Below are 12,859 nucleotides of genomic sequence, written 5' to 3'. Positions count from 1 at the left end.
TTTCCCCACACCATTCTCTGAGTCATATATTCATCTCTCTAATTTTGTAAACCCTATTCCAATTTACACACGGCTCAGATGATAATCCAAAGATTATAACCTTTGGAACTTTGTTGTTTAATTTAGTGCCTCGCTCCTCAAACTCTCTTTGCAGAACCTCTTTCCTCATTCTGTCTCTGTCATTAGTACCTATATGGACCATGACAATGGGATCCTCCCCTTTCCACTGCAAGTTCCTCTTCAGCCTGGAGCAGATGTCCTGAACCCTGGCACCCGGCAGGCAACACAGCCTTCGGGACTCTTGATCCTGGCTACAGAGCATAGTGTCAATTACCCTAACTATACTATCCCCAACTATGACTGCATTTCTGTTTTCTCCCCTCACTGTCTTCCCTCTAGTCACCACTCTCATCCACAGCGGGAGCAGAAGCCAGAATCTTAACTGGACAAACCATTTAAATTCTGTGGCTACAAGAACATGCTTGAAATTCTGTAGAGAGCAACTCACCTCCCGACTCCCTGAAGCCTGTTACCATCTCCAAGGCACAATTCAGGAGTGGAATATTTTCCACTTGCAGCTTCAACAACTCCCAAGAAATGAATCACCATCCTGGACAAAGCACCCTGCTTGATCAGCATCCTATCCTTAAAGATTCACTCCCTCTACCACCGACGTGCAGTGGTTGCAGTTTGCGCCATTTACAAGATGTACTGCAACAATCCACCAAGACTTCTTCAACAGCACCTTCCAAACCTGTGACCCACATAATCAAGGGCAGCAAGCACTTGTCAAAGCCACCAGCTTATAATTCCCCTCCAAGTCACGTACTTTCCTAACTTGGAGCTCTATCGCTGTTCCTTCACCTGTTACTGGTTCAAAATCCTGAAACTCCCTCCCTAACATCACCACATCAGATGGACGATAGTGATTCAAGGAGATGACGCACCACCTCAAATTCAAGGGCAATTAGGGATGGGCAACAAATGCAGGCCTTGGCAGAGTTGCTCACATCCTGAATGAATTTTAAAAACACATGCCTGTGATCTTTTAGTTTATGAAGTCTTATATTTGTATAGTCAAGGTGAGGCTGCTATTAGCATACAGATTGACCACTGGAATGAATCTGGAGGGCAATTTTCATCATCTGCACACATCAAGCAGACAGTAGCTTTGGAATGTGTCAATGAAAAGCCATAAACGTTTTCATGATGAGATCTCAGTGTTCAGTGAGTGCACAGAACTAGCTTGGAATTGTGGTGGGGGGAGGGGGGGGGGGTGGGGGGAGGGAGTGGGAGAATCGGGTAGCCCCTCCATGGAGTTGAAGCAGCAAGGCAGAAATCCAGGGATGTTAAATCTGGAAACTGATGGTTTTTGAGAGGCCTGGAAGGGCACTCACACACATCAAATAAATGTGGAGGATGACTTTGAACTTTTATAGTTAACGCTTTCAGTTAGAAAGTAAAATAGTTTTCAAATGTATTTGCTGTCATTTTTATTTGCAACGTTAAAGCACAGTGGAGGGAATGTATCAAATCATCTCCAATTTATCTTTATTACATAAATCTTTTCCTCTTGTGAAAATGTGCCATCCTCGCACTTGGCTATCTGATAAACCAGGAATTCTGAGGTGAAAGCCATTTTTCCTTGCTTTAGTTTTAATGGAGAAAAACAAAGTGCCACTTTATAAGTGCACTTTATGAATGTTTCCTAGTGGAGAATGCTTTCTAGAGCAGGGCTACCAGAACATTATGCATTCTATTGCATCAAGGCAGACTCTACTGTAATATCCCGCCTACGGGGTGGGAATGCTTGCCTTCCCCATGCTCCTTGCGGAGTAAGAGCTCCCCCGCTCGGGGAGGGGTATCTCAATTCCCCACGGTGCATAAGGACTGGCAGTAAGGCACCACCCAGAAAGGAACCCGGTAGGGATCTACCGGATAGTGTCTATGTATCATTTGTGTTAATAAAACTTTGTTTCTTATTTTACTCGGTATGAACATTAGGAAGTCCACAGGATACTGATATTAGTTTTAATGTACAAATTAATGGAGTGCACATAATGTATACTCTGCTCTTTTTGCACCAATATTGAGCAGCCAGACCAATCGTCCTTAAAGCAACTGCTATAGGCCACTCGACAAATGGCTCAAAGACATTTTCAACTTTAATTTTTCTCGTGTCATTGGAAGCAAGAACGTGCCTGTTCCATTTCAAGGAACACTTTCCTGGGAATACCACCCCTTCTCTGCAGCTACCGACTGGTTTCACATGAGATGTGGCCACGATCCTGCTGTTTTAAGTGAATGTAGCCATCGTCCCAGGTGACCCTAGGCTGCTCTCCCCTTTGAAATAGAGAGAGAGCTGACTGGTGGTGATTTAGCCTGAAGGTCACCGCACCTCAGGCGAGGGGCTAGGTCTTGAAGACGGGAACCTCATTGCAACCTCAGCCGGTACTGGAGTTGAACCTGCTCTGTTGGCCTCATTCTGCATCACAAAGCAGCCAACTGAGCTAACCAATCTCCCGCTCTTTTAAGTGGACGGGCTGCCACATAGCACCGAGTTTGGGGTGCGCAGCTTGCCGGAAGTCCAGCTCTTGCAATGGCTGAGGCCTCTTAGTAAGTAGCAGGGACCTGTGTCCAGCAACCATTTGTTGTGTGGCAACAGTTAAAATTATCTCCCTTTGTTGACTATGACATCTTCAGATTTTTTTCTATGCAAGCATCTAATATCGAATCCCACATTGAAATAAATAGAGTGGCGTGCTAAATGGTAAAGAATACTTTCTTAATTGCAGTTTGTGTGTTGGCATTTGAAGAACTTTGAGAAGAAAATTCTCCTTCTTCCTAGTTACGTTCCGTTCATTGTAGTTTTCTCACGTACATCAGCATACGCCCAGTGGTACTCACTGGGACATTAACATTTGTCATTTTTAAAGATCAGGCTCCATGTTGAATCGATAAGCGGTTATGAACTACGCCTCCCTGCCAGTTTGAGTAGTTGAAGTCAATACCACTCACCCTCGGTCAACACACATTTAAGGGGAAGCCAAATAAATACATGAAGGAGAAAGGAATAGATGTATATGTTGATGGGTTAAATTGTTATGTTGCAAGGCGTCTAGTGTGAAGCATAAGCATCATCAAAGACCTGTTCATATAAATGGCTTGTCTCTGTGCAGTAAAATCCCATGTAATTCTATGAAACCATATTTTTGAGCAGCACAGGGTCTAGCATTGAGGATCTGACATGCCGACTTCAAAATGCAAACCATCTAGTTAGATCAATCAACTGTATTCCTCTGCTGTTGGGTTAATATATTATGGGAACTTTGCTGTGTCACCTCTTGCAAGACTTGTATTGACCTTGATTGCATAATCTATTCATGTGATGGTGATCAAGAACTGGGCAACTTGAAGCCAATTAATCTGGGTTCTGCCCTTTGGGGAAAAACCCTGTTAATTAATAACGAGTGAGCTGTTCTGTTAACTCCCACTTATAGAAGTGGACCATTCTTCAAAGAATTCAGGCTTCAGTCTGAGTTGTGCTGGCACTCGAACATGTCTCCTTTAAATGGCCCTGTATGGCTCCTAATTAAAAACAAAAACTTTGCAAAACATGAAATGCCCTTTGTGGTAAGTGTTTTGATTTCATGTGGCCAAGCCCAGGGGAACCGTTAAATGGATTTGGGGAGTGGAAGTTTTTGACCTTAAGTTGTAAAAGTTACGTTTATCTCAGACTGGGCTACAAGCCTATGAAGAAGGTGCTCACACTGAATAATTTAGCTGGATCACTCATTACTTAAGTTTTATTTGGCGAATAGTAAATGCTGCAATGTATTTTCTGTGCAAGTTATATATTTATAAGAGCAAAATATAACTTGTATTTTCAATCTTCCGATATTTCAACCTTTTATGTGTTGTGTTTGAGATTGCCTCAAATCCTTCCAAGTCCATGAAAGATTTGCTGTTTAGTAAGCAAGTGATTTTTCTGCAACTAGTATCTAGACACATGGAAATCTTTTTTTAGTCTAAGTCTGAATTACTTTTGCTCATTATTATTGATAAACTCTGTTTCATGTTTCTTGTTTTACTTTGATGTAATAATCTGTGTTTCATGCCATATACTATATATTTGGATGGAGGTTCCCCATCCACTTAATGACCTTGTTCAGGGGTATGATTGGCAGGGTGTCTCTCGACGGCCACGGTGCCATAAATTAGCCCCCACAAACTGCTCGCCAGACTATCTATCTCGCCGTCTGATTCGCCAGACTCGCGCCTCAGGATCCCGCCGCTAACAAGGGGGAACTGCTTTAAACCCCTCCCTCAGCACTCACTCCCAGTCAGAACACAAGCATGGCAGTGCGCAGACCTGCTCCTTGTTTTGGTGGTGCCAACCTGGCCAGGCTTCTCAATGCCGTTGATGAGAGACCGGGCATGGTGTTCCACTGAAGGGGTTGGCAGGCCAGAAGCAGGGTTCCCTACACTGTCAGGAGGCACTGGCAGCAGCAGTTGGTGTGGGCAACCTGGCCAGGAGGACCAGCATCCAATTTAAGAAGAAAACCAACAACCTCCTGTGGCATTTGCTGTTCGTCATCCCCTCGTAAGCCCAACAAAGCCTGTACACCTTGGACCGTAACTGGCATCGCCCTCTGTTCCTCCTCAGCCTGTTGGGCGGCCGCATCTTCAGGGTGTGCAGCGTCCTGCATATGGGGTGCCGCCTTCAGCCAGCATCGACGATACTACCTTATCTGGTGCTGGCCACCTGGGCTGCCACCAGCACCGCGAGGCCATTCTCTGCGGGGCTGATCCCACCATCCATTTTGGTCTCTGCAAGGAACTGGTAAAGGAGACAGATCGACAATCAGTTAGGGCTTCCACCCCAGGGCCCTCAAATTCACCAAGCGTCCCCCACCCTTGCGTGTCCCACCTCTCGCCATCCAATGAGCCAGTTGTGTTGGAAAACCTCATCCCCAGCCAAAGCAATAGTCCCGTGACCCCAGATTCCTTCCAGGACCATTAGGGAGACTGTGCTCCAGTGCCCTGACCTGATCAACCCACTCACCCTTTGGTCATGAAGATATCTCAGTGCTGAAGCCCAGCTCTTCAGCATTGGCTGCTGCCTCTGGTGCGACGCTTCTATAGGTCAGGCGAAGTGTTCAGGTTTCAAAGTTTGATTGAAATGCGATTCAATAATCATCATCTGAGACATGAACGTCTACCCACTTGAGAATATTTTGTTCATTAAATGGCCAACAGTAACAAAGATTGAAAATCAACTACGTAACATTCCACATATCACATTAACCATTAAACAACAAGGCAACGTCACCTTCCCATATTGGTACCAAATACAAAGCTGTATCAGCTCATTTTCACAACAAACAAAACAAACACATGTGGTATCACCCCGGACAGGTTCCTCAACAGAAATGGAGGATAAGCCTGAGAATGTGTTTTCATGTCCAGAACTTTGTCGTCGGAATTATCTGTCCATCAATGCGTGAATTGTTCCACCTATCAGTGCCACTCTCCGTCCCGGAGCCGCAGCTGTGCAGGTCCCTCCCACATGGTCCAGCATCACCGGAACAAATCCTGGCATCCACATAGTCCACCGGCGTGTAAGGTGCAGTTGAACATCCTTGACTTCCAGCATGTTTAACCCGCGGTGACATGCCAACTACAAGCAGCACTCACCACACCAGCAACAAAATCATCAGTAATCTGCAAAAGCATTTCTTCAATAGCATCATCAGGTGGCTCATTTGGAACAATGTCGTGGACCAGGTTCCGCAGCGTCTTTTTGACTCAAACCAGATTGCTTTCTGGACCCAGGCGTCCCCCTGAGGCCAGTGCTCCAGGACCCAAGTATCTTTGAAAAAAATTGTCCTTATTCCGGCTTCAAAAAAGGAAGGAAACAGCAGCCTCCAGGCATCTGCAGCCACCAGCAGGAGCAGCAGAAAACACAACCTGCAGCTGGGAAGTGCTTTCACAACTAACAAGGCTAATTCATAGAATTTACAGTGCAGGATGCCTTTCAGCCCATCGAGTCTGCACCGGCCCTTGAAAAAGGGCACCTACTTAAGCCCACACCTCCGCCCTATCTCCGTAACCCAGTAACCCCACCTAACCTTTTTGGTCACTAAGGGCAATTTATAATGGCCAATCCATCTGACCTGCACGTCTTTGGAGTGTGGGAGGAAACCGGAGCACCCGGAGGAAACCCACGCAAACACTGGGAGAACGTGCAGACTCTGCACAGACAGTGACCCAGCGGGGAATCGAACCTAGGACCCTAGCGCTGTGAAGCCACAGTGCTAGCCACTTGTGCTACCGTGCACCCGGAGGAAACCCATGCAGACACGGGGAAAACATGCAGGCTCCACACAGACAGCCCTCATTAGCTATAGCCTGAAGCTGTGAAGCTAGAGGTTGCTCACAGTCAAATGGAGTTAAAGTGACCTTCAGCATATAACTCAAGAACAGGGCTCTGTCCTAGAGGTATTTGGTAGGACAGACAGGCAGAAGCTGTAGTTGCCCCTGTTCTGGGTATCCACAATATTTAATGATGGCTTGAAGGCCTCACAGATGAGAAGCTCTCGCAACCCCCCCCCCCCCCCCCCCCGCCCCCCCCCCCCCCCCCCGACAGTCCAGGGGCGACCCCAACTTGGAATGCTTCAGCCCCCGACCAAGCCCGACTCCACTGAGGGGTAACCCACCCTCCCGAGCACTGGGGCAGCAGCTCCAGTGCCCTTGAGCTGCGTGCCAGGAAATGGAAATGACTACTCACCACCTCAGTGCCCCTCAGTCGCCACTGCGCCAGCTTCACGTTTGTAAAACGGAGTACTAAACGACGCCCGGGTGAATTCTCGCTGGGGAGCTGGTTAATTCCCGGGAGGCCGTTACATTAAACCTCAATCTTGCTAATAAGATTGAGATTAATGCAAATTGAGGTTAATGATACGCTTGCCATATTTATGCAAGATTCCGAACCCGCCATCAGGAGCGGGGCGGTTAGATGGCAAACTGAAGCAGATATGGTGTAAATCTCGACTTTGACCTTTCCCGCTATTTAACCGGCGTACCCAGATCCGCTCTGGGTGCAACGCGATGGTGCCCCAGAACTTTAAAGCTTAAGCCTCTTCCTTCATAGTTCAGCTATTTCACACAGGTGATCAACCTTGCTCTTTTTTTACCTCTTTGTATTGCAATAATCTTTTAGTTGTGGTCTTGCATCTAGATTGAATTTGATATTTTTGGTAATGCTTGCTTGCCGTCAACACCAAATGGGCATCTTAATAATTATATAATGGGCAAATGAGGAACAGATCAGCTCAGTGATACAGAACCAGATGTTGTGCAGGTCAGCAACTGTTTATATCCAAACATCCCTACTAGCTTGATTGACAATTCATGTGTTGCAGTGGAGGAAGTGGATAACAGAATGGGAGGGGGGGGGGGGGAGGGGGGGAAATGTGACTAAGGTTTATTTCTGTAACCCTACCTAGAAATGGGCCAACAATGGTGCCAACTTTACAGGGTGGAAATAAACCTTGAACTTACTGTTAATCAACCACCTTTTCCAGTTTTTGAGTGGACCTCAATCTAGATGACCACAGGGCACTGGAAATCAGTACAGTATCACCAAATCACTATTTTGCTGTATTGATGCTGCCTGTTCACCATAGGTGTACAACAAGAATGTGCATTTATAGCACTTTTATTTTTTTTAAATAAATTTAGGGTACCCAATTCATTTTTTCCAATTATGGGGCAATTTAGCGTGGCCAATCCACCTACCCTGCACATCTTTGGGTTGTGGGGGCGAAACCCATGCAAACACGGGGAGAATGTGCAAACTCCACACGGACAGTGACCCAGAGCCACATCGAAATTGGGACCTCGGCGCCGTGAGGCAGCAATGCTCACACTGCACCACCGTGCTGCCCCCTTATATAGCACTTTTATAGCAGTAAATCATAGAATCCCTGCAGTGCAGGAGGAGGCCATTCAGCCCATCAAGTCTGCACAAACATTCCGAAAGAGCACAATACCAAGGTCCATTTCCCCCACCCTAATCCTGTAACCCTACCCAACCTTTTGAACACTATGGGCAATTTTATCATGGCCAATCCACCTAACCTCCACATCTTTGGACTGTGGGAGGAAACCAGAGCACCTGGAGGAAACCCAGGCAGACATGGGGGAATGTGCACACTCCATACAGGTAGTCACCCAAGGCCAGAATTGATCCTGGGTGCTGTGAGGTAGCAGTGCTAACCACAGTGCCGCCCTGCCACAAAGTCCCATTTGCTCCACAGGAGGATTATCAAACAAAATTTGACACTCAGCTGCATAAGGCCGTAAGACATAGGAGAATTAGGCCATTCGGCCCATCGAGTTTGCTCACCAATCAATCATGGCTGATCTGTTTCTCATCCCCATAACCCTTGATCCGCTTATTAATCAAGAACATATCTATCTCTGTCTTAAAGACACTCAGTGACTTGGACTCCACAGCCTTCTGTGACATGGAGTTCCACAGATCCACCACCCTCTGGCTGTAGAAATTTTAAAGGGTCGACCTTCAGTCTGAGGCTGTGCCCTCAGGTTCTAGTTTCTCCTACTAGTGGGAACGTCCTCTCCACATTCACTCTATCTAGGAGACCTGAGGACAGATGACTAAAAGCTTTGTCAAAGAGGTAGGTTTTAGAAGTATCTTACAGGAGGAGAGGCAATGAGGGGAAGATATTTCTGGAGGGAATTTCAGAGCAATAATGACTGTTAAAGCCAGCCATCAATAGTGGAGTGATTAAGACCGGTGATGTGCAAGAGGCCAGAATTGGAGGAACAGAGAGACCTCAAGAGGCTGATAGACTGGAGGAGGTTGGGAGGGCTGAGGAATTTGTTTGGTCTGCCACTCTTTCCATCCTTGCTGATCAATTTTGTTGGTCTGCATTATGTTGGAGGAGAAAGGAGGGTGGGATTCTCCCATTCGGCGGCAGAGTGTCCATGCCGTCGGAATCGCGTTTCACGACGGCGTGAACGGGCCACTGGGAGAACCGATTCTGGCCCCTACAGGGGGCCGGCATGGCGCTGGAGCGGATCGCGCCGCTCCAGCCTCCCATCCCGGCGTGAAATGTGCACAGCGGCGGCGCCCACCCGCGCATGCACAGTGTCCTCCCTCAATGCGCCGGCCCAGACGCAACATGGCGCGGGAGTTCAGGGGCCGGCGCGTAAGAAAATAGGCCTGGGGAGCGAGAGGCCGGCCTGCCGATCGGTGGGCCCTGATCGCGGGCCAGGCCCCATCGGAGCACCCCCCCCAGGTTCGGAGCCTCCCCCCCCCCTACCCCCCCCCCCCCCCCCCCACAGGCCGCCCCCCCGACCCCGCGCGCAGAGTTCCCGCCGGCTGCGACCAGGTGTGGACGGCGCTGGCGGGAACTCTGCCTTTTTAGAGTGGCCGCTCGGCCCATCCCGGCCGTGTTCAGCGGCCCGCGACCGGGAGAATCGCGTGCCGGCGTCAGGGCGGCGAGGCCCGGTTGCGGGGAATCTCCGGTACCGGCCCCGGGCTGGGAGAATCCCGCCCGGAATCTTCTGATTACAAAATGTAATGTGGTCATGAAAATAATTTATATTCCGAGCAACCTGCATTTAAGAACACAAATCAGACACCTGGACGACCATTCTCAGCTTGCTGTTGCTGCATGAGCAGCCTGTATCCTCAGCTTGCTGTTGCTGCATGAGCAGCCTGTATTCCTACAAGGCTGATTTTCTACTTGAAAGATAGATACTTGGCTTCTTTCTTTTCCCCATTAGGTATAACAGGAATTGGAGTTTACTTCTAATCCAAAATGTTACACAAATCCTGGAGTAAGTTGTTCTGGAACAGAATTACTGGGATTTCTAAACACCTTGGGCGCGATTCTCCCAGCCCCGCGCCGGGCAGGAGAATCGCCGCAACCGCGCCACGCTGTCTCAACGCCGGCACGCGATCCTCCGAGGTGCGGAGAATTGGCACCATTCGCGGCGGCGCGTTTGGTGCGGCGCCGGTCGTGGGCTGCTGGAGAGGCCGGGCCGCTGATTCTCCTGCCCGGATGGGCCGAGCGGCCGTGCGGAAAAAGCAGAGCCGCGCCGGCACCGTCCACACCTGGTTGCTGCCGGCGGGAACTCTGCGCGAAGGGTCGGGGGCGACCTGTGGGGGGGGGGGAGGGGGAGGGAGGGGGCTCTGCCCCGGGGGGGGGCCTCCGATGGGGTCTGGCCCGCGATCGGGGCCCACCGATCGGCGGGGAGGCCTCTCCCCCCCCCACCCCCCCCCGGGCCGACATTGTTGCGCGCCCGGCTCCAGAACCCCCGCGCCATGTTGCGTCGGGGCTGCCGCGTTCCGTAAAGCCACCGTGCATGCGCGTGTTGGCGCCGCCCCCAGTGCACGCCAGGAAGTGAGGCTGGAGCGGTATGAATCGCTCCAGCGTTGTTCAGGCCCCCTGTGGTCAGAATCTCTAGTGCCTGCGCCCGTTTCGCACCGTCGTGAAACGAGACGGCGTTCACGATGGCGCGGACACTCTGTCCCGCATTCGGAGAATCGCGCCCCTTGAGTGGGATTCTCCGTCAGCTGATACCAGGATCAGGGGCGAGATTCTCCGACCCCCCGCCGGGTCGGGGAATCGCCGGCGGCTGCCGTGAATCCCGCACCCGCCGGTTGCCGAATTCTCCGGCAACAGAGATTCGGCGGGGGCGGGAATCGCGCCACGCCGGTTGGCCGCCCACCCCCCCCCCGGCGATTCTCCGGCCCGGATGGGCCGAAGTCCCGCTGCTAGAATGCCTGACCCGCCGGCGAGGATTAAACCACCTCTCTTACCGGCGGGACAAGGCGGCACGGGCGGGCTCCAGGGTCCTGGAGTGATCTGGATGCGGGGGGTGCCCCTACGGTGGCCTGGCCCGCAATCGGGGCCTGTGCCGTGGGGGCACTCTTTCCCTTCCGCCTTCGCCACGGTCTCCTCCATGGCGGAGGCGGAAGAGACTGCCTCCACTGCGTTTGCGCGGGAATGCCGTGAGCGGCCGCTGACGCTCCCGCGCATGCGCCGCCCGGCAATGTCATTTCCGCGCCAGCTGGCGGGGCACCAAAGGCCTTTCCCGCCAGCTGGCGGGGCGGAAATCAGTCCGGCGCGGGCCTAGCCCCTCAAGGTTAGGGCTCGGCCGGTCAAGATGCGGAGGATTCCGCACCTTTGGGGCGGCGCGATGCCGGACTGATTTGCGCCATTTTTGGCGCCGTTCGGCAGACATCGCGCCGATTACGGAGAATTGCACCCCAGGAATGCGATTGGGCGGAGAATCGGTTTTGACGCCAAAATCGTGGCAGGCGCCAGTTTCAGGCCAAATGTCTCCGATGTCTCGACAGCGGCGATAATGCCTTCTACTCGCACATAGAGTGAACGCTGTTGGCATATCATTAGCGGGCCCAGTATTCTCTAGGGCCTCCGCGATTCTCCGCCTCCACCGGCGGGAATTCCCGACGGCGAGGTTCACTGGTGCTTGCGAAAATCAAGAAACAGCTGCCATGGCTGATGAAGGAGAGAGAGGAAGTGGGATACGGAGAGGTGCACGAATGGGCCCCCAGGCAGGCTAGCTGCCCCCCCCCCCCCCCAGGGATAGGGGGGGCAACCAGGGTGTGGGGGGACGGTGGTTGATGGGGGGACGGGCCGGCTGCGAGGGTGGTGTGGTGTCCAGGTACGGACCCCAATGCTGCGGCCTGGAAGGAAGCCCTCTTGCTGCGCACCCCACTGATCACCCACCTTGGGCTTGGTTCTGCAGAGTGACACCAGTCATGTGGGTGCCCCACCACTCACACCAAACCTCTGCCATATCATCCCCTCCCCAATGAGCTACACCATGCCGGTGGGGCATCACGTGGCCCACCCAAGGGCAAAGCGCACAGTAGCCCTATAGAGGTTCGCGGAGCATACCCCTGACATGGACAGCACCAGCTGAAGTTATGCCTGGCAGCAGGAATGGGTGGCAGGGCCAGAGGCCCACACGGAGCCAGGCACCGACAGGGCCAGGGGTGCCTGGATGGGTGAGGGGGAGAATGCGGGGGCAAAATCCGCAATGCCAATCGCGGCCACCATGTAGCCCGGTGGACCTGATTGGGCGTGAGAGTACGCACCATGCTAACATGTCGGCCTTTCACCCCCTGCAGACAATGGGTGTTAGAATACAACCTGTAATCTTAGCCTTCTCCTTAGTCGCCGCAACCCTGGGGGGATGCACTGCAGCTATACGAGCTGGAGCTGCTTGAGGACGATGAAGCTGCAGCATCAGAGCCTGCCCAAGAGGAACAGGAGGCAACCGTTCAGGATGGGGAGCCAGCCGCCCAACAGACCAAGGAGGAGGAGGTGCAAAGGAGGCACCGCATGAGGCCTTGTGTGTCCCGGCAGTGCCTGACATTCGAGGACCTGCCGGACAGGACATGACGTCGACGACTCCGGTTGAGCAGGTGGACAGTGCGACATATCCGCCAGACATAGCGCCCCTGGCAACGCGGGGGAATGGGGGAGGACACCTGCTCCCGGTGGCTGTCAAGGTGACGGTCGTCCTGAATCTCTGCCCCATGGGGTCTTTCCAGGTGCCGAGTTAGGTCCTGTCCGGAATCTCACAGACCTCAGTGCACAGGTGCATCCGTGCCATCACAGGAGTTGATGTGAGGGGGAGGGATGTTGTGGGGATGGTGTTTGGTGGGAGTTGACACACGTGTCACGGGAAAGAGCACTCAGCGGAGTAACAATTCCTCACCCGCGTCCGACCACCACCTCAGCGACTACCCTTTCCTAGTTCCGCCGGCCACATCCAGTCCCCTTGTTGTCCT

This window comes from Scyliorhinus torazame, chromosome 21 (assembly GCF_047496885.1).
Source record: "Scyliorhinus torazame isolate Kashiwa2021f chromosome 21, sScyTor2.1, whole genome shotgun sequence".
In the NCBI taxonomy this organism is placed as follows: domain Eukaryota; kingdom Metazoa; phylum Chordata; class Chondrichthyes; order Carcharhiniformes; family Scyliorhinidae; genus Scyliorhinus; species Scyliorhinus torazame.
This window is presented reverse-complemented; position numbering follows the sequence as displayed.